Source organism: Sapajus apella, unplaced genomic scaffold, assembly GCF_009761245.1.
Source record: "Sapajus apella isolate SASKATOON/1434 unplaced genomic scaffold, GSC_monkey_1.0 scaffold3, whole genome shotgun sequence".
In the NCBI taxonomy this organism is placed as follows: Eukaryota; Metazoa; Chordata; class Mammalia; order Primates; family Cebidae; genus Sapajus; species Sapajus apella.
This window is the reverse complement of record NW_022436943.1, coordinates 11,874,631-11,897,917: the sequence shown is the minus strand read 5'-3', so window position 1 is coordinate 11,897,917 and position 23,287 is coordinate 11,874,631. Positions and strand designations below refer to the sequence as shown.

General features: G+C 33.9%; 1 long non-coding RNA gene across 2 annotated transcripts in view; it reads left to right on the top strand.

The window, feature by feature from the left end:
- LOC116531135 overlaps positions 1 to 8,383 on the top strand; it is a 58,270-nt gene extending 49,887 nt beyond the window's left edge. For both annotated transcript variants that reach the window (XR_004260290.1, XR_004260288.1), the window contains exons 3-4: positions 5,202 to 5,345; positions 8,355 to 8,383. This is a non-coding gene — a long non-coding RNA (uncharacterized LOC116531135). The remainder of the gene's footprint in view (positions 1 to 5,201; positions 5,346 to 8,354) is intronic.
- The last annotated feature ends 14,904 nt before the right edge of the window (positions 8,384 to 23,287 follow it).

Here is a 23,287-nt window from a genome sequence, read left to right as displayed (position 1 = left end):
TCTGTTAGAGAAGAAATGGTTTGGGGGCTGCTTTTTAGAAGAGGAAAATTCCACTGAGAACTATCACCCTTTCAAAGCTTCCTAAAAATTATTTATTAATAACTCCTGTATTATTGTCTTTTTATTATTTATTTATTTATTTGAGATGGAGTATTGCTCTGTTGCCCAGGCTGGAGTGCATAGTGCAATCTCAGATCACTGCAGCCTCCGCCTCCTGGGTTCCAATGATTTTCCTGTCTCAGCCTCCTGAGTAGCTGGGATTACAGGCTCGGGCCACCACGTCCATGCAGTTTTTTGAATTTTTAGTAGAGATGGGGTTTCACTGTACTGGCCAGGCAGGTCTCAAACTCCTGACCTCAAGTGAGCTGCCCACCTAAGCCTCCCAAAGTGCTGGGATTAAAGGTGTGAGCCACTGTGCTCAGATTGTCTTTTTCCTTTTTGAGGATCTTGGGTTTTTTGTTTTGGTTTTTGATAGGAGCCTAAGAAGACTAAAGCTGGTGCTTATAGTACAAGTGATGGTGGTGACTCAGTGAGTGTTGTGAGTGGAGTTGGGGAGGGAATCACTGGGGACATTGGGGACAGGGAGGGACACTTTCCAGGAGCATGTAGAGTTCTGCCAAGGATATGTGAGGGCACGATGCAAAGATGTATTATGTCCAGACCTCTAGGCTTCACATCTAACATCCAGAGCACAAAGATACAATTTTATAAAGGGGAACATGCTTGTTTTGATTAACAAAATGTTCTATCTAGCCAGATATTTTGTGTATGGGCAAAGTGGAAATTTTCCCAATTTATTTACCTCTACATTTAGACATAAATTTCTAAATATTCTTACCTTATTTTGTTAATTAAATTCTGATTTATCATTTATGAATAAGTCTAAATTTATCCTCTATGAATATACCTAAAATTCCTTAAATTTGTTTACATGCATGGACTACTTGTTACTGCTCAATATGAACAGATGACTTGCAATTTAACAGTTCTATTGTTATTTTTAAGTAAATCTCAATAAATTCCCCTGATGTTAGTAAAGTTTTGGGAATAAATTTATGTCTACCCCATCCATAAACTTCATGATTTTAAAAGCTGTTGTCTTATTTCTCAGCTTTTATCTTTCCAGTTTAAGGAGCTCTCATTTGTAGTCTGGCATTATCCAGAAGGCCCTCCATATCCTTGATCAAGAGTAGAAAGGTTAAGCTTCACTTTCTAAATCAGGACCTGAAGGAATTTGATAAGAGGCAGCCAAAGTCAGGAATCATTAATCACTATCATATAAGAAAAATTGAGAAAAGTATCAAGAAATGCAGCATTGTCATTTGGGACCCTACTTTCTTTTTTCCTGTCCTACTTTTCTTTCAAAATTTGAACAACATGGGTTAAGATAATTAAATTTTTAAAAAATCTTGAGTTAAAAAGGCTTATGATAAAAATTTGTATTTGAAATGATATAGTCTCAAAACAATACTTTTAATAAAATGTTATTAATAAACTTGGAGTTAAGTTCTTCTTCTTCTGGCTAAATAAGAGTCACACAAATAATGTGAAAATATGGAATTTTCTTATATTCCTCTATTATTCTTCATATTGCTTCCTATCTGCATCCTCCAACCGACAAAAAACATAACCATCAAACTAGGTGTACTACTTGTGTAATATCTTTCATATCTAGGTTTTGAGAGAAAAATCTTTAGAATTCATTTTTATGGAAGTAAGACATGGGTTAAAAGTGGTCTGCAATCAGATAGGGAAGAGTGGTTTTGGGATCAAATGTGGAAAGGAGGAGAGATAAATAGAGAGAAAGAGCAAGAGGGAGAGCAAAAAAGATTTAAAGAGATTCTTCAAGGGAAATAGCACCTCTGTTGGATATATTGTTCTGAGAGATGTAGGCAATGGGAGATTATGAATGGCAGGTTGTTGACAGTTACAGATGTGGAGCTCATTCAAGCAGAGTGTGGGATGAGGATAGGATAAAATATAGGAATAATTGTAGAAGCTCTAAATAATTGGTCCCCAACCTTTTTGGCATCAGGGAGCAATTTTGTGGATGACAATTTTTCCACGGATGGCAGGGGAACAATTTTTGGTTTTGGGATAAACCTGTCCCACCACACATTATCAGACATTCTCATAAGTAGCATGCAACTTAGATCCCTTTCATACACAGTTCACAGTAGGGTTTGCACTTCTATGAGAATCTAATGCTGCTGCTGATCTGACAGGAGGCAGAGCTTAGGCAGTAATGCTCCCTAGCCTGCTGCTCACTTCCTGCTGTGCTGCCAGGTTCCTAACAGGCCACAGACTGGTACTGGTCCATGACCCAGGGGTTGAGGATCTCTGCTCTAAATAGTATGAACTCAATCTGGACCTATAGATAGAAAGACACTGATGGATAGCTGGGAAAATGGCCAACACTAAATGTTCATAACAGTTTTGCATACTTATTGAGTAAGTACTCAATATTCTAGTGGAGAGAAGATATTTTTGACAATAGGCAAGGAAAGAAAATATGATTATCTCTGCAAATGAACATCTGTCTACCTTTTCTTCAACTTATTGCACAAAGGCTGTGCAATATCTCTTACATTGCTTGTATTCCAATCATCCTTTTAGGCTTCAGGTTAATTTTGAAGTGAGAGGATATAATTTGAACACTTTCAAGCATCTAACAATACTGCTTGGCATTTGTTGGTCTCTTGTAATTCATTTCTTTTCATAACCACCATTGATAGCTAAAGAAAATCTTTGTCCTTTTATTGATATATTTTAATGGTTATTCTCATTGAATTATTTCGTATAACCACATGATTTTGTGAAAAGAATTAATATAATTATATTCATAAATATTATTGCGAAGTTTTTATATAAGGTAAATAAATGGAATCTGAAAACAGATGTAAACCCTGCATGATTACCTTAAACTCTTTGTAAAGCTTCTTCTCTTAAATGTAGGAATATAATCCTGCTGACCAAATGTTGGGGTAATTTTTTATGAATTTAAAAGTATAAGCTTTCTAAGGCTTAAAAATGATGAATTTGGCTACATCAAAAATAACAGTATATGTTGAACAAAAATTCCACAGATAAATTTGGCAGATTATGACATGAAGAGTGGACTTTGCAATGTTTAAAACTAACAAGTTACTAATATGTAGGCTATAAAAAATAACCTTCCATGTCACCAAAAGGAGTGAAGATCCAAGAGAAAAATTAAAAAGGAAGCCTGAATGGCTGACAAGTATACAAGGAATTTCTTTAACTCATTAAAGAAGTACAAATTAAATAAGTTAAGCAGTAGGAGTAATTACTTCATAATGTGACAAGTATTGGAAAGATGGATAATGGTAATTACTCTTGGAGGTGTTGATAGATAAGAGCTCTGAACCGGGAAATGTACATGAGTGAGGTTATATACCAGATCAACCTGACTGAACTTAATAAAATCATGTATGTGCATCCCCTAAGGCCCTGTATTGCACTCCTGGGTATTTAGCTTAAAAATGTTCTCACATAGGTCCATGAGGTGGTGTGTGAAAGGATGTTCACTATAGCCTTATTTATGGCAGCTGGGAATTGAGGGTGACTCTGGGTATCAATCATTATAGTAATGGATCAGTAAAGTGCTGCAAATCTGTAATATTGAACACTTAGCAGCAATAGGAAACAAAAATTTAATTATTTATAGAACAATATAAATCTCAAAAAGGTCAATGAATGATAAAAGTAGTTAACAAAACAGAGTTGGAAAACATTAACATTTATGTAAATTTGAAACCATAATTCCTCTTCCCACAACAACTACATATATTATAGGACAAATTCATAGATAAGGATATACATTGGTATAGGTACTTACGGGGAAGTAGGACAAGGGAAGAGACAAAACTAAGCTTAAAATGCATGAAACGAAGGAGAATAGAAGAGGTGTCTTTACTGGATGTGTGAAATACAATATACTAATAGAAAGATATGATGAGCTCTCTGGTAATTTTCAGGATTAAAGGATTGATTGATTGATTAATCGACTGATTTTTGAGATGGAATCTCATTCGGTTGCCAGGCTGGAGTGCAGCGGCACAATCTCGGCTCACTACAACCTCTGCCTCCCGGGTTCAAGCAGTTCTCCTGCCTCAGCCCCCTGAGTAGCTGGGATTACAGGTGCATGCTACCATGCCCAGCTAATTTTTGTATTTTTAATAGAGAGGGGGTTTCACCATGTTGGCCAGGACGGTCTTGATCTCTTGATCTTATGATCCACCCACCTTGGACTCCCAAAGTTAAACAATTTTACAAAGTATTTTTCTTAATACCTGACCATGCTTGAATAAATCAATAAATCATAAAAACATAAATTACAGCATGTTTAAATGACTGCATTAGAAAATATAATATTCTATCTTTTTGTTAAGTCCTATATGTGGGACTGATCTTTCACTTTAACATTCAACAATTCATACAGCAAAAGTGTTTTAAATCATAGTCAGTGTGAAGGAACAGAAATAGTGGCAGAATTCATCTTTTTAAACAAAAGATTAGTAAAAGACTGATCCTTAGATGCATATTAAACTTAGAGTTAGAACTAGATGACCAATTATGAAAAAATAATGCAATGAGTCCAGTCAAAAGTCAGATGAAAAACTTAACACCTCTATAATTTCCACCCAACCTCTTGAAGCATAGTGTCTTTTTCTTTTTTTAAATGGCAATGAGGTTCTCACACATTCATTTATAGCTGCAATCAATATTTATTGTTAATACTCTTTATATTTAGTTTCTAAAACTTCCTAGGAATCACTATAATGCGATTTTAAGTTTCTGCCTAAGGCAATACAGATTTTGTCATAAATAAGAAATTAGCTATGGCAAAAAGAACAGCATATTAACATGCTTTGGGCAACTGTTCTAGTTTTTGATTTTCTTTTATATCTCAATAGTTGTTACTCTCTGCCGTTATTACACATTTTGCAAGCAACTTGTCAAGTTTTGGTTGTAGCTGTGTTTTCTCTTTCTCGTGAATGAGAATTTTCATATCCTCAAGTTACTAAAGAGAATGGTGGAAAAAAAGAAACCAAACACATTTGGCTTCCCAAATTGTAGAGTCCAGAACTAAATTAGAAGGAAGCTGGGGTGAGGGAAGTTGGCATTTTTTGGACAATGTAAAGTTGAAGATGTGATAGTAGATGTATTATGTTTTTCAGAACCTGTAATATTTTTGTGCTATGCCAGAAATTGACTGAAACAGCTATAGAATCTGATAGCTTCTTTAGGACCAAGGAGCAAGATGGTGACATATGAACGCTATCAATCTGCTCTCCCTTCTCTACCTCCCTCCAACAATTAGGGTGTGTATTATTTTCTCTCTCTCTTCACTTTAACTCCTGTCTCCTCCTTAGTGTGATAACGATTCATATGCACAGCACATACTGTTTAAGAAAAAGACTTAATGCACTGAAGATTTCAGTGTTTGAAACCGAACAAAATTATACTCATGCAATTTTTTCTACTTTGGGCACTCTTATCTTTTCTCTTAGACAACAGTCAGCACAGACTAAATTGCAGATGAAGCTCATGGAGAATATCTTAGTACATTCATGTTGCTATAACAAAAATATCATGAACTGGGTGACTTATAAACAAGAGAAAATTATTTTTTACAGTTATAGAGGCTGGAAAATCAAAGATCAAGGCTTCAGGAGATTCAGTGTCAGACAAGGGTTCTCTGTTTCACAGATGACACCTTCTCACTATGTCTTTACGAAGTGAAAGTGACCAAATAGATCTCAGGAGTCTCTTTTTTAATGACACTAATTCCATTCATGAAGGCAGAGCCCAAATGACCTATTCACTTCCTCAAGACCCCACCTTCTAATACTGTCACAATGAGGGTTAGGTTTCACTATGAATCTGGGAAACACAAAAATTTTAAGACCATAGAAGACGGCAAATGGTTCAAGAAAATGAGGGAAAAAGTCAGCATTGGTTAATATTTCAAAATACTATGATATTTTAGCAAATACTGGTAGCTATCTTCTGTGAGTGCCAATACCTGTTTTGCCCTTCTTATATATAGTAATGGAATATTAAGCTGTGAGCTTGTCTGATTAGCTAAATAATACATTTCTCAGCCCTTTTGCAGCCAATGCAGCCTTGGAACTAAGTTCTGTCAATTAGAGATGCATAAAATGATAATTTTACATGCCAGGGTAAGCCCTTAAGGAAAGGGTTGTGCTCCTCCTGCCCCTTCAGTTTTCCATTTTGTGGAACAACTGCAAGTCGTTGTGACATGACACAACAGCAAGTCATCTTATCTTAGGGTCAAGTGGAGAAGAGAAAATGGTTCTAGCCAGAGCAATCAGGCAAGAAAAAGAAATAAAGGGTATTCAATTAGGAAAAGAGGAAATCAAATTGTCTCTATTTTGGAAAATGGACACAACAGCAAGTCATCTGGAACCCTATAGATGAGGGCAACAGCCTCTTTGCAGCAGCACAACACAACAGAAGAAGCTGTTGTGTCAGCCCAGTAACCATCACAATGGCAATTAAATTTCAACATGAGTTTTAGAAGGGACAAACATTCAAACAACAGCATTCTACTCACTGCTCCAAAACCTCCTGTCCTATTCACAAACAATATCATTTATTCTATCCCAATAGCTGCTTAAGGCTGAATTCATTCTAGCACCAACTCAAAAGTCCAAAATCCAAAGTCTCATCTAAATCAGATATGGGTGAGACTTCAGGCATGACATAATGCTGTGCTTAAGCTCCGACTGTAAGATCGGAAAGCTGTACATTTATATATCACTTAAGTCAACTGTTATTCTGGACAACCTAGCTATAAAATGATTTTTATATTAATCCTACAATTTGGAAAACACTATTGAATATTCTTGATCAAAACTCGCACATTGTCTTAGTTTGCTTTGTGTTGCTGTAACAGGATACCACAGATTGAGTAATTTATAATAAACAGAAATTGATTGATTCATGGTTCTAGAGACTGGGGAGTCTAAGATGAAGAAGCCAGTATCTTGCAAGGGCCTTCTTGCTGCATCATTTTATGGTAGATGGGAACAAAAAGGGTGAGATAGAGCAAGAAAGGGAGAACCTGCTTCCAGGATAAGGCATTAGTTCATTCATGAAGATGGAGCCATCATGACCCAAATAGTTCTTAAAGGCTCCACCTCTCAATACCATCACAATGGCAATTAAATTTTAACATGAGTTTTGGAAGAAACAAACATTCAAATCATGGGACACAATTAATTGCACTTTCAAATTATTATTTAGGTTTAATTAATCTTGTATATGGTGTTATTCATTTGATGCAGATTCTTAATAGATTCAAATTTGGAAAGTGATACATTTTGATTTTTTTATAAATTCAAGTTAAGAAAATTAGAAGATAACTACCATTATTACAATTATTTAACATTGTCCTAAAATTTTAGCTAATGCATGGACAAGAAATAGTAAGAATTAAAACCTATGGTAACCAAAAAATTTATTATAAATTACTCAATCTGTGGTATCCTGTTACAGCAACACAAAGCAAACTAAGACAATGTGCGAGTTTTGATCAATAATATTTAATAGTGTTTTCCAAATTGTAGGATTAATATAAAAATCATTTTATAGCTAGGTTGTCTTTATTTGAAGACTTTATGATAGCCTAAGTGGAAAACACAAGGGAATAAAATGAAAATTTATTTAAAGTAACAAAAGAGTTCATTAAGATGTTTGTTTACCAACTGAATACAGAACAATTAATAACTTGTATATGTCAACAGTAATTCATTTAGAAATCTTATGGAAATAAGACTTCTTTCATGAAAGGAATAAAACTCTAGCAAAGAAACTTCTAAACTTTATTAGGAAATAAAGAGGAAATTGAAATAATGTATGAGGCAGATGACCACATTTTTGAATGGAATGACTGAATATTATTTACACGTCAATTTTCCCACAAGTAATCTCTGTTTTGATTTAATTCCTCTGAATTTCCTAATGGATGTTTTGGAACTTAAAAATTTCCATTTTATTTTGTATAAGAATAAGAAAAGTTTTTTTTCTTTTTGGTTCAAATATTTCTGTTTTAGGTTCAAACTTATAGAATTATCTTTTAAGAATTCTGAAATTAGCTTTAGATTACCTATCTAAAGGCAACTGACTTATTGATTGCTCATAATATGGTGGCAGCTGTAGGGTTCAAAGACCATGCATGAGTATAAGTCTTATCTTAGGGTCAAGTGGAGAAGAGGAATTGGTTCTAGCCAGAGCAATCAGGCAAGAAAAAGAAATAAAAGGCATTCAGTTAGGAAAAGAGGAAGTCAAATTGTCTCTATTTTCAGATGACATGATTATATGTTTAGAAGACCCATGTCTCAGCCCAAAATCTCCTGAAACTGATAAGCAACTTCAGTAAAGTTTCAGGATACAAAATCAATGTGTAGAAATCAGAAGCATTCCCATATACCAATAGTAGACTTAAAGAGAGCCAAATCAAGAATGAACTGCCATTCACAATTGCTAAAAAGAGAATAAAATACCTAGGAATAAAACTAACAATGGATCTAAAGCACCTCTTTAAGGAAAACTACAAACCACTGCTCAAGACATAAGAGAGGACACAAACAGATGGAAAAACATTTGATGCTTATGGTTAGAAAGAATAAATATTGTGAAAATGGCCATACTGCCCAAAGTAATTTATAGATTCAACACTAACCCCATCAAGTTATCTATGACCCCCTTCACAGAACCAGAAAAACCACCTTAAACTTCATATGGAACCAAAAGAGTGTCAGCATAGCCAAATCAATTCTAAGCAAAAAGAACAAGGCTGGAGGCATCATGCTACCTGACTTCAAACTATGATACAAGGCTACAGTAGTCAAATAGCATGGCACAGGTACCAAAGCTGAGATATATACCAGTGGAACAGAACAGAGGCCTTGGAGGCAACACCACACATCTACAACCATCTGATCTTTGACAAACCTCACAAAAACAAGCAATGGGCAAAGGATTCCCTATTTAATAAATGGTGTTGGGAAAACTGGCTAGCCATGTGCAGAAAGCAGAAACTGGACCCCTTCCTGACACCTTACACTGAAATTAACTCCAGATGGATTAAAGATTTAAACATAAGACCTAACACCATAAAAACCCTAGAAGAAAACTGAGGCAAAACCTCTCAGGCATAGGCTTAGGCAAGGACTTCATGACTAAAACACCAAAAGCATTGGCAACAAAAGCCAAAATAGACAAATGGGATCTAATTAATCTCCAGAGCTTCTGCACAGCAAAAGAAAGAATCATTAGAGTGAACCAGCAACCAAGAGAATGGGAAAAAATTTTTGCAATCTACCTATTTGACAAGGGGCTAATATCCAGAATCTACAAAGAACTAAAACAGATTTACAAGAAAAAAAACAAACCCATTCAAAAGTGGGCAAAGGACATGAATAGACACTTTTCAAAAGAAGACATACATGAAGCCAAGAAACGAAAAAATGCTCATCATCACTGTCATTAGTGAAATACCAATCAAAATCACATTGAGATACCATCTCACACCAGTTAGAATGGCAATCATTAAAAAATCTGTAGACAACAGATGCTGGAGAGGATGTGGATAAATAGGAACACTTTTACACTGTTGGTGGGAGTGTAAATTAGTTCAACCATTGTGGAAGACAGTGTGGCAATTCCTCAAGGACCTAGAAATAGAAATTTCATTTGACCCAGCAATCCCATTACTGCGTATATATCCAAAGGAATATAAATCCTTCTGTTATAAAGACACATGCATACGTACGTTCATTGGGGCACTGTTTACAATAGCAAAGACCTGGAACCAACCCAAATGCCCATCAATGATAGACTGGACAAGGAAAAGGTGGCACATATCCACCATGAAATACTATGCAACCATAAAAAATGGTGAGTTCTGTCCTTTGTAGGGACATGGATGAATCTGGAAACCATTATTCTCAGCAAATTGACACAAGAACAGAAAACCAAACACCACATGTTCTCACTCATAGGCAGGTGTTGAACAATGAGAACACATGGACACAGGGAGGGGAACATCGCACACTAGGGTCTGTTGGGGGTTACTAGGGGAGGGACACCAGAGGGTAGGGAGTTGAGGAGGGATAACTTGAGGAGGAATGCCAGATCTAGGTGACGGGGATGGAGGCAGCAACCACATTGCCATGTATGTACCTATGCAACAATCCTGAATGTTCTGCACATGTACCCCAGAACCTAAAGTGCAATAAAATAAAAAAAAAAGAAAAAGTAAACTAAAACAACAGATAATGTTGGTCCTCAGTTATGAACTAAAAAAGCACTTCTTTAAAAAATATCTTGGAGAACATCACATTTTATTTTATTGTTTATATTGTATTTTTAATATCATTACTATTTTGAATCTATAGTCCTTTATCGCTTATGGAGCATATTTTCATATTTTATCTGACATTTTTTCTGATAAACATGATTATAGAAATGGTTGCCATCTGATGATTTTATGTAAGGAAATTAGGAATGAGAGAAGTTAAAATGATAGTTTCAAGTGAAACAGGATGTAGTAAGTCTTGATTCCTAGTCCAGTGCTCCTTCTATTATCCTATGTTACATCGTAATAGTCATCTTTTAATAATAAAGAGGAGTGAAATTGGGCATCAAGCATTTCTCCCCATCTCTCATTTTTGGTTCTGGCCTTTACATCGAAACCATTGATTCTCCTTTAGCTTCTGTTCCTGTAATATGTAGTGATTATCCCTTGATTTCTCTTGCTTCATCACACACAGCTAATTTTTGTATGTTTTTTTTTTTTTTGAGAAAGGATTTTATCATTTATTTATTTTTTTTTTTTTTGACACAGGGTCTCACTCTGTCACCCAAGGTGAAGTGCAGTGGTACTGTCTGGCTAACTGCAGTCTTAACCTTCCAGGCTCAAGTGATCATCTCCACCTCAGCCACCTGAATACCTATAACCACAGGCACATGCCACCATGCCTAGCTAAATTTTGTATGTTTTTTTAGAGAAAGGATTTCACCATGTTGCCCAACCATGTTGCCCAGGCTGGTCTTTAACTTCTGCGCTTAAGCGATTGGCTAGCCTTAGCCTCCAAAAGTCCTGGGATTACAAGTGTGAGCCACCACACGTGGCCCTCTCTTAGCTATTCTGTTCTGGCTTCCTCTCTTACCCACTCCCTACATGTTGGTGTTACCCAGAGTTTTGTTCTTTTACTTCTCTTCTAATTATAGTGTTCTCCCACACACTTTTTTTGTTTTGTTTTGTTTTTTTGCTATTTATGTACTTGGATCTTCTAAGTCAATGTTTTTACCTTCAGGTCCTCCCTTGAGACCCATGCAGATCTTTAATCCTATTGTCTTTCCGTAGCACATATAACATGTTCTCTGTCTCTCATTATTCAGTGGACTTCTCTCAGGCAGAAATTATATCTTGTTTATTTTTGCAGCCCAAAGTCTCACAAAGTGCCTAGCACATAAAGGTTTTGATAACAAATGATCATAATAATACCAAGGCCTGTTTTTATGTCTGCAGTGAAACAGTATGATTGTAAAATGTAAAATACCAATTTATGATTTTTATTTACCATTCATTGCTAACATTATTTTGTTATACTTTTTTCGTGTAGCCTATTCCAGTCACACATACCTTCTTTTTCTTTCTAGAATAAAATAAAACAGCCTGAGACATTGGCTGCTGTAAATTACAGAAGGTAATTGATCATGTACACTTTCATTAAGCTGAAGCTAGGAAATGACCTTACTGCTTAATTTGGATTCTTCCTGTAATATAGTTGCATACAGTAACTGAAAATTAGTAGGCTAAATAAGCAACATAGTTCATGCCATGCGATGAAGATTAACTACAAGAAATACCATAATAAAGGATATTCTGCTACGGCTATGATTGACATTGTAGCTCTCAGTTTTACATGGTTTCACCTCTTTTAAGTCAATGAGCTCTTCTGAGAGCTGTCTGTGTGAGAGAAAATGTATCACACAGTGCATTTGTCTTCTTTTCATTTTATTGTCCCAGTCACAGTAGAATGACCTCATTTGTCCACTCTAATTTGCTCACCTCTTCCAATATGCTTCTTGTTCTAAAAAGCTAAATCTCATGCAAATACTATAAGCCTGTAGCAATTTTCTGCCAATTACATTAAGTTAAGTAACATTTACCAACTCTTCAAAAATTACCTCCTCTCTCAAACATAAACTGATATTAATCTGTCTCTTTGGCCTACCTCTATCCATAACTGGAGCCAGTCATGCTGACCTCCCCCAGCATCACTTACATTTCATTGTCAGTATCAGTCCTTAGACAAAAAATAAAATGTTAAAAAAAATGCAAATGCGTGCCTTTATTTTTATATGCCATTAATTGCATAATCCCCCTTTGACAACTTTATTCATTTACTAACAAAACATTAAACCGAGGAATCACAAAACCTACAAATGAGGAGCAGGAGGCAGAAAGTAATTTTAACAGGATTGCTTCTTATGAATCTTGGTCTTAGCTTTAATGATGAAGTTTGATTTTCACCTGTTGACTGGGGACATGACAATGAAAGGTTAAAGTATGATTTAATGCTAATATTTGCAATCTCTAGGTATGTCAAATTCTCAAGCTACTGAAACATGTCCATTTTATTCTTTGGGCAAACTATGTTAATCATAGTTTGCTGAACTTATTATATGGCATTGTAAATATAAATCTTTGCAAATGCCTCTTTTCTTTGCCTAGACTATCTCCTCTGATTCCAGATTTCTATCACTTCAAATCTCAACACCAAGAATATTTATATGTTAATGTATGCTTCTCATAGCTTCTATGAGACTGTTTTTACTTGAGAGCAGCTTTTATACATTCTTTACATTTTCATCTATTGAAATATTCAGAAGAGGGCTTTGAAATAGTTGATACTCATTGTCACCATGAATGGAACTAATTTGTCTCTGTCAAAAGAAAAGTCTTACATGTTATGTTACAGAAAATAGTTACTGTCTTCATAAAGAAACCTACATTTCTCAATTAATATGTAAAACAGTGTTAGCCAAAGAGTAAAAATAAATGTACAATGAAATGGAAATGGTTGTATATAGAGATAAAATATACAGATCAATAACAAGTGCTATTATTTTATGATTTTGGTTAGTAGGAAAAGGCAGGTTGTGGGAACAATGGGGAGATATTAATTTCAGCTTGGACAAACTGAAAGAAAATTTAAGAAGTGATTCAAGGTTGTAGATTACTTTTAATTATAGAGTTAGACAAGAAATAAAGACACCAATAAATGAATTTATTTGATGTGAGTTCTGATGCAGGGAAGACAAATCTCAAAATTGGAGCTTAGCCCAGGAAGTTTCTTGACTTCACCCCGGAAAGGATTCAAGAGTTAGCTGGTGGTGTTAAACAGAAACTTTTATTGAAGCAGCAGTGTGCAGCAGCAACAGAGGTACCATTTATTGCAGAGTAGGGTTACCACCTAGGTAGGGACCCCAAAGCTGTAAGGCAGTTCTGCTGTCATATTTATACTCAGTTTTAATTATATGCAAATTAAGGGGCAGGTTATGCAGAAATTTCTAGGAAAAAGATGGTAAATTCTAAGTCGTTGCCATGGAAAGGGGATGTAACTTCAAGGTCTTTCCATGGCAATGGTAAACTGACATGGCCTACTGGTGGGTGTGCCTTCTGGAAAGCTGCTTCCACTGCACACAACCCTGTTTTACCTAGTACTCAATTACTTGACCTTCAGAGTTGAGTCCTGCCTCCTACCTCCGAATTACATTACATAATTCTGCACTTCAATTATTTGTTTACTCATCCAACAGACCCTTTTGAATGCTTTTATGTTCCATGCACTGTGTTAGCCTCCAGTGACACAAAGGTGAATAAGACTCAAAGCTTTCCTCAAAAACAGCTTACACCATAGTAAAGTAAAATATAATCAAAGATAGCTTTTATTTTTCAAAATCCAAATAAAAAGCAATAAATATTAAATATGCTTTTAAAATGTCTTATTTATTCTCAGACATATTCTAGGCCAGCTGAACTAATAGAGTTGGTTACTAGCAGAATTCTTCACTCTAAATATCTTTTTTTCTTCTTCATGAGGAGGTTCACTTGGAGAGAAAAAAGCTATGTCCAAATAGTTTTGCTATATTTCACATTAAACTGTTCTTCATAGCCGTCCTGCAGTGTCCAGATGTCTGAGAGGGCAAAAGATCTATATATATTGATGAGACAAATCTGAGCACATGGGGAGCTTATGACTCAGAATTTTCCTCAAGGGAGAGAATGTGTGGATACACTTTCCCTGTCCTATCAGGAAACTCATGGAGACATTTCACAATTGACAATGACAGTAGGATGTGATTCCTGTGGTGTATTCTACAAAGCACTGGGACTACTTAAAACGTGTATGTGGGCTTAAGTCAGATAGTGTGCAGACTAACAATCAAACTCTGGAGTGCCTGCAAGGAAGAGGTAGTCAACTGAATTGATATCATTTTTCTTTGAAATAGAAATAATCCTAGCTAAGGGGAGAGCTTGATTTTGATAAGATGGGCTCAACTTCACTCCTAACAGATCAAGAAAAAAAAATGTTTGGAGTATTCTTTATATATCAAATAGTATGCTAGACACTTAATAAAATTAACACATTTAATACTTATAGCAGTCATGGGAGATAAGTATAATGATCTCCATTTTGTATGTATTCAAACAAGGCTCAGTTAAACAGGTAAATAGAAACTATGTTCAAACCTAGATACATTTAAATGTAAAGTCTTAATACTTATTCCTTACATAATGAAAGTTTGAACCATGGAGAACAGTGAGTAGAAAGTAATCAATCACCAGTTACCCAGTGACCTGGTCAAAAGATGATTTATTTCCACAAGAAGGTAATATTCTTTTAAAATATACCAGATCTACAATTATTATCAGCCACAGAATTTTCTATTGGGAAAGCCTATGATATCAATTATTTACTCAATTCACACATAGAAATTTTTATTTAATTATGTGGAGTAACATCAAAACCTGTAGAGAAATATGTATAGTTAGGAATCATATTAAAGTTGGGTATCATAGGTATCAAACCCAAAAGCTAAGTAAAGACTGTATAATATTAAAGACATTTATGAAATCTCCTTGCCAAGAGATATTTAAAAGTAAGAAAACTCATCAGAATTTCCTGGAATGCTTTACATCTAATCCATGGAGATATGAGAAGATTACTTGATTTTTCTCCAAAGCATTTTTTCTTTCTATTATATTGTCTTAAGAATCTTTAATATTATAAACTCCTTAGTTAATATTTTTGTGTACTATATCATATTCTTAAATTCTTGATTAAAATTGATATACATTAATTTAAATGCATTGTTACCATTTTGTTTTAAATGTTGAAATAGCTACTTTGAAAATGATGAAAATTTTCACATAGGTCAATATAATAAGCTCTTATTTTTGTATTATTTTTAATTACTTAAGCATAAAGAGTGAGACTTAATGATATAAGTGGACATTTTTTCAGTGTAGGATTGTAAAATTAGCATTTTCTTTACATTCAGAGGCAACTTAATCAGTCACTTATGACCTTTTTCAGAATGAGAAGAAAGTTATCATGGGTTTAACAAGCTTATACTTGACTGTGAAAATAACTCTTTTTTAAAATAAATTGAAAATTAGCAGCCCCTCTGTATTTTACATAACACACATTTTAAAATATTTTAGAAATGGAAACATTTTTGAGAAAAATATCATTCACAATCTTAGTCAGATGTTTAGAAAAATAAACAATAAATTTAAATTTGGCATAATACAATTGTATAATGTTCCACTCTGTTATAAAATGATGTCAGAGTGGAATATGACGAATATGAATAGATTTACCCTTAGAAACATCATATGCAATTCTAAATTTTTTGGGATATTTTCTGCTGCACTGAGTTTTCATGTTTGCAAATCATATACATGTAAAAATCTTTCATCATACTTTAGCGAATGGTATGTGTTTTTTGCAAACTTAGACTTTTAAATATTGCTACAAGTTTTATGGCAGAGATGTAATATTTTACCATGGAAGCATTTTCCCCCAAAATAAATCTTCTTAAATACAAACCTTTTTAAAAACAAAAATCTCCACGGCTTAAACTTTGATTATGTAATGAATAAGTTTGTTTTTGTAGTACATGCCCAAATAATAATTGTTATAATTATTAGTAATAGAAATAAATATTTGAAGAATCAAGATTGTTCATACACCACTTTGCTCTAATACATTTGCACAGATAATTTAATGTCCTTTACTAGTAATGATTTACTTTAAAGAGCCATATTTCACCTTGGTTTGTAAAAGGGCTACATCTAAAAATACATAATTTTATAAAATTCTATAAAATAGAGTATAGATTTGTCTAGATGATGTAACAAGTTAACATGTAGATGTCTGTGTTTGCACCTTGGTAGTTATTTGGTGAGCAATATTTAAGATATTTATGACACAGAGAGGGTGGGGGAGTAGCTAGCACTTCAGAAATTACTTTCATCTTCTCTGAAAAAGCTGGGAAGCTGTGACAGGGGTTACACCAAAACTTGGAGATATTGACTTTAACAAACTTTCTTGGCTCTCTTTAAAGCTAGTATGATGGGCATTTTATCAGAAATCAGTAATATGCTCTTCTCACTTGGCGATGAGTACCACTTGACACTCGGGGCTGAATGTTCCTCTCAGCTATGATTTTTAGCATTAAAAGTTACTGGAGATATGGTGAGGGAAAAAAACACGTGTGACAAATAGCAATCTCAAAACGATAGAAGCTGATCTTCCCCTTTAAAGTCACATGAATATAACGAAAGACTATATGAAATTTGAGAAAGAATATATTTGTCCTGAAAAAGACAGCATCATTCAGGCATTAATACTAATGTGTCTCCTTTGTAAAATAAGACAGATGTTCAATAATTAGCAAATATAAATAAAAGTTTACTTTTTTGGTGGCAAGGTGTCTCCTTTATCCTGGGATTTCCATTTTCAACCAGACTGAAGGGAACTGTTTAATTAGCCTCCTGAGATATTTATGTTAAGGGACAATTTTGAATAACTTTGTAAATTATACACTTCATTTACTATTAATTAGGTATATATTTGTTTTAATTTACAAATAACATTATTATATAAAATACAAAGAATATACTAGTATTAGCGTAAAAATATTTACAGCAAAATTTATTTCTATTTATTTATAAACATATATTGAGCACATTATTTTTGAAACATGCTGGGCAAAGTGCTGGGAGGGGTTTGGAAATTATGTAACATAATCCCTGCCCTCAAAGATTTAAATGACCCATTCATTGCAAGAATAAAGTTTATATGGCAGGAGCACATTTCAGCCCATGCTAGAAAATAAAATTCTTTTTCATTTAATTTTCTCTGATATTTTATCTCTATTTTATAACCACATCTTTCTGGAGGAAGACATTTAATCTTAGAATAAACTTGTAATATCAGGGACTCTGACAATTTAGTCTTCTTTACTTCCTTCAGGTACTTGGAAAGCTTATACGATGCCAATCAGTAATCATATAGAGAGAAGTTTTGAGTACTGTGATGTCATCCAATGTCACTTTTGGGATACATTTTGTCTCATCTATTTGTTTATTTCTTTTCATTGCTTCTTGCTGTCATCTTCTGTATGATATTATTAAAATATAGATTCAGGTTAAATAGACCTGGGTTAGGGCCTGAAGTTCTGTGTTTATAACAAGCTGCTAAGAAAAGCTGCTGCTGCTGATGCTTGTCTGGGTGGGGCCCATGCTCTGAGTGGTTAGACTCTGAGGAATAATCTTTGTACCACCATGATCCCTGTCATTGCTTGATACTAGAATGTGCTCTGCATGCTCCTCTTTTAACACAAGACGGATTTTGACCTGGCTTTTTATCTCAGCTGCTTGTACACTCCTCTCAAAAGGACAGCAGAAAAGCTGTCTCATGGTCTAGAAAAGATTTTTCTTATGCATCCATATGTTGAATATCCACTTGTAATTCATTTTTCTCACACCATATTGCATGGGAATTCTGATATCCTGTTTCTGTCCACAGGAATCCAGACAGTGTCTACTCTAAGATTTCATCCCCCTTCTAATCAATTATTGAGCAAAGTACATAGGCAAGATATAGGGCCTCTCTTCTCAGACCCTCACGTGAGTTTTTATTTATTACTTTCAAAATTATTCTTAACTGAGGAATCTAATTTCTGCTTAGGTGAGTAGCTGAGTTGGGTAGAAGAAGCTGGATCCCTAATTTTCTAATCTATTGTTTGTCCCAGGTCCTTAGCCTTGAAGGTTCAAAAACAGATATCATCTTCCTTTGTTCTATCTAATCTATTATGTCTTCCATTCTCCAAGTTATAGATGAAAAAATCCCAGTTTAAATGGGAAAAAGTGAAATGGTAAATGAAATTATCAGAATTAAATAAAATAAATTTATTAATCCATTATCTTCCCTGTGGCAAACTAAATAGATATTCAGACAACTGTACAGTAATGGGTAATTTTTCAAATATATTTTATTGTGTGGCTGGACTTGTCAAAAAATATATAAATTTATCAGAAGCCATAAAGACTGAAAAGCACAAACTCTCACAGATTGAGATGTGATGTCGGAGCTGGGGACATAGATCCTGAGATCTATAGGACTGTAGGTGTCTGAGTAGGTCTCTAACTAGAGTTCCTACCAAGCATTTCCCTCTGAGATTTGTTAATTCAAGCTCACATTGTTTGAGATGGGATTTGGAATGCAAATAATCTCTAAAAAAAAGTCCTGTTGGACAAACTTCAAACAATTTTGGCCAAGTTTATGAATACTAACTTAATCACACCTAAACATAAAATTTATTAAAAGTAAATATTTAGGCTTCCTGGTTCAAGAATTAGTAGAAAGAAAAACATGTAGAAACAGACATAAAAAATACGAAATGAAAAAACAAATTCATTGAAAAATATTATCAAAAGTTATTCAAACAAATTTGGGAAACTCAAATTGGCCTATCTCAAAGACAGAAATTAGATCAAATAGGCTAAAATCTTCCTTTACCCTCCCATATTCACACAAAATCACATATCCAAACAACTTTGCATTGTTGTTCTAGAAAATATCCATGGAATAGATAATATTAAGCTTTCCAAGATGTCTTCTAAAACTAGGAAAAAGAAGGTATGTTTCAATCTTACTTTAATTTTATGTTTAAACCAAGGCCAGGCAAGGTCAGTAATTGAAAGAAAATAAAATCCAAATTTATTACAAACCAAATACAGTAATGCTTTATAAAAAGGTAAAATGCCACAAGATATTAGATTCACTTTATGAATGCAAGATTGCTTCAAAATTAGAGGATATGTAAATATAACAATTTAGAGAAGAAAATGATCTAAGTGATTATGGCAATTAGTAAAGAAAATAATCTTTAAAAAATCAACCACGATTTATGATGAAATTGTTAGCAAATTAGAAATAGATAAGAGCTTATTTGACCTGAGACGCATTTAGAAAAACCATCTTAAGTGGTAAAAGCAATCCATTTACAACCAGAACATTCCAGTCAGTGCAATAAGGGACATTAAAAAAAAAAGTGAGATAGGAAAGGAAGAACAGCTTAAATGTATCAAGGAAAAAATCCTTTGATTGGATGAGATAATTTAGCAAGTTTCCAAGAAAAGATCAAAATTTAAATTCAAAACTTCAGCATATTTATATACAAAAGCAATAAACTATTTGAAAGTACACACACATGCAGGATACCATTTACAATAGCAATGAAATATATATGTTACCTAATAACAAGCTTTACAAAATACACGCAAGCTGATTTTGTAATAAAATAACAAACATTAAAGGTCATTAAAGAAAATCTGAGTGAATTAAAAGATTAGCATGATTAGCAACATATCGTACAGGTATTAATTTTGTGCAAACTGATATATGTAATTTTTATATATGAGAAACTTGACAGGTTGATTTAAAAACTGATTAGAAACAGCATCTGGAGAGGCAAAAAAACCTCCTAAACAAGAAGAATCAGGTAGTGGGAGGGGGCAGATTTGTTCTTTCAGGGCCTAAGACTTATTTTAATGTTATACTAACTAAAATACCTGATATTGACTAAGGGGTAGACAAAAAGAGCAATAAAACAGAAATCATATATCAGATTTTAGGGAATCTGATATGTGACAGTTTTGGCATTACAAATTACTTTGACATTGCAAGTTAATGGAAAAATAATTGGTTATTTAATAAATGGTGCCAAGATAACTAACTGGGGAAAATGAAAATGGATCATTACTTTATACCTTATTACTAAACTCAATTCCAAATGTATCAGTGACTTAATGTGAGATGCAAAACTGTAATATTTTTCAATTTACATATTTTGTCACCTGATTACAGTATATTTAACCTAGAAATTTAATAATTTTTTATCATAAAAAACTAAACAATTTCTAAATATTTTGAAATTCTACAAACTACTATAAAACTTGTAAATAATCATGAATGAAAGAGGAAATCACCAACTGGAATTAGAAAATGGTTTACTAAATGAAAATTAAAATATAAAAAAACACTACTTGTGCAGTGCAGATAAAGCCGTGAGTACAGGTTAATTTATAATCCTACATGCATTCTTCAATTCTTATGGCTTATAATCAATAAACGTAACCATTTATACTCCCACAAGTTAAAAAAGTAAATTTAATCTAATGAAAATAGAAAGAAATAATAAAATTGCAGACTGGAATTTATATAACACACACACACACACACACACACACACAAAACAGAAAAAAACGAATGAAGCCAAAACTAATTTCTTTGAAAAAGGCTAATAAAATTTAATACACCCTAACAAAACTGCACAAGCAAAAAAGAGAAAAGGTACAAGTTGTAATTATCAAAAAAATAGAGGAACATCACTATAGACCTTATGGATGGATAACAAGAATGAAACTACAATCTGTAAAATTGCATTAAGGCCGTAGGAATAAAAAATATAACAATATCAGGGCCCCCCAGAAACCCAACTCATATGCCTTTTCAATCTATAAAACCTAAAGGCAGGTACTTTCTTGACTTCTAAAACAATTATGTTAGTTTTGCTTGCTTTACAACTTTATAATAATGATATCATACAGCATATACTTGCTTGTGTATGACTTCTTTTAATTAAAACTTGAAATTTTTTAGAAAAATACGTACAGGAGATCATGTCAACTGCAACAGTTGAATAAGATACCTGATGCAATAATAAACAATGCCTAAATCTTAACAGATGAAAGCTTATTTCTCATTCAAGCTATATGTCTTTCATAGGTCAGCAAGGACTCTACTCCATAAAGTCACTCTGGTTGCTAGGCAGAAAGAGGTTTCACCATCTTGAAGATGTACCCTCTAAAATCTATGGCCCTTCAATTGCAGTGGGTGTGGAACAGAAGTCATGGATGCCACACATCTGCACTTTGATTATTTAATCCAGGATCTTCTCATCATGGCCCTTACTAATCAGATGACATAACTGACTGTAAGAAAGCAACAAAGTATAATCTTCTTTAAGCCATATCATACATAAAGAGATTGACCAGAGGTCTATGAACACTAGTAAGGTCTACCATATGATCTTGATAATGGTGTTTCACATCTTATATTTTATATAATATTAAATTATATATTTTATATAGTGACTTGCTTTTTCATACATCATAAATATTTGAGAATAATTTATTTTGATACCTAAAATTGGAATCTCTTTATCTTTGTGCACTAGTATGCTGATAAACATTTGAGTTGTTTAAAACTTATACTGCTAAAGTGCTGCTCTGAATGTTCAAATACATCTCTCCCGGAGAATATGTGATAAAGTTTTGCAAAAGAAAACTGCTGGACTGTAGAGTCTCTTTTATAAAGTAACATCAAATTGTTTCACAAATAGCCTGTACCACAATATATGCTCCAGTGGTGTATGGGAAATCCCACGTCCGAAATCTTCGCTCATTTTTGGTATTTTCAAACTTTAACATTTTTCTGTCTGCCAGGTAAACTGTATCTTACTGTCTTTAGAAAACAAATTATAGCAAAAACTATAAAGAAAAGCAACAGAATGTTGAACACAAACTCATGATTATGAGTATATTTTGGGAAACAGTAGGAGATGTAATTAGAAGTGGTATCCATGGAACTTTAAAGGACATAAGACTTTGTCATTATTTAATTATGTCACATGTAATTTTTTGTGGATGCTATATGTTATAATGAAAAAATGAATTGGCCGGGCGCAATGGCTTACTCCTATAATCCCAGCACTTTGAGAGGCCGAGACAGGTGGATCACCTGAAGTCAGGAGTTTGAGTCTAGCCTGGCCAACATGATGAAACCTCATCTCTACTAAAAATACAAAAATTAGACAGGTGTGGTGGCGGGCACCTGTAGTTCCAGAATTGCTTGAACCTGAGAGGCGGAGGTTTCAGAGCCAAGATTGCATCATTGCACTCCAGCTTGGGTGACAAGATTGAAACTCCATCTCAAAAAAAAAAAAAAAAAAAAAAACCATTTTGGTAATTACGCAATATGTTGTTATTCTCCTGCCCTTCTATTCTCTTCTTGTAAAGTGGATTAATTGTAAGATTCTTTTGTTTTGCTGAGAACAAGGTAAAAAATGAAAGCAAATGGGAAAAACGGAGAGAGGCTGATTACACAGTAGAAGGTATGGAGCTGCTCTGAAGTAGAAGATGAGAGAAAGAGGGGCCTGACAGTCAGAGAGTCAGCATATGATACAGTGAAACAGGTTAGTAGAGTAGATAGTGTGATGAGTAGAATTTGGTGAGAGAAGCCTAAATATAGTCAAGAGGTTTTCCTATGCATAATCTTCTCCACCTCTCCAATAAATCTTTTTAAAGATTAACCCCACACTTCAATGTCTCAGAGTCAGATATATGCATCCTTCAATTATGTTACTGTATAGAAACGGACTTTATATCTTGCATGCACAAAAAATTCAACTACAAAGAATACTCTTTAATGGGTGCCCAGTTTGGTGCAAACAAATTATAACAGCATGTTAGATTTTTTTTCCTGATAACTTGTGTGATTTATAAATAATTATAAATAATTGACAATAAATGCACAGTGAGGTTTAAGTAATATCTTCATACCTAATTTGAAAAAGGAAAAGAAAGGAG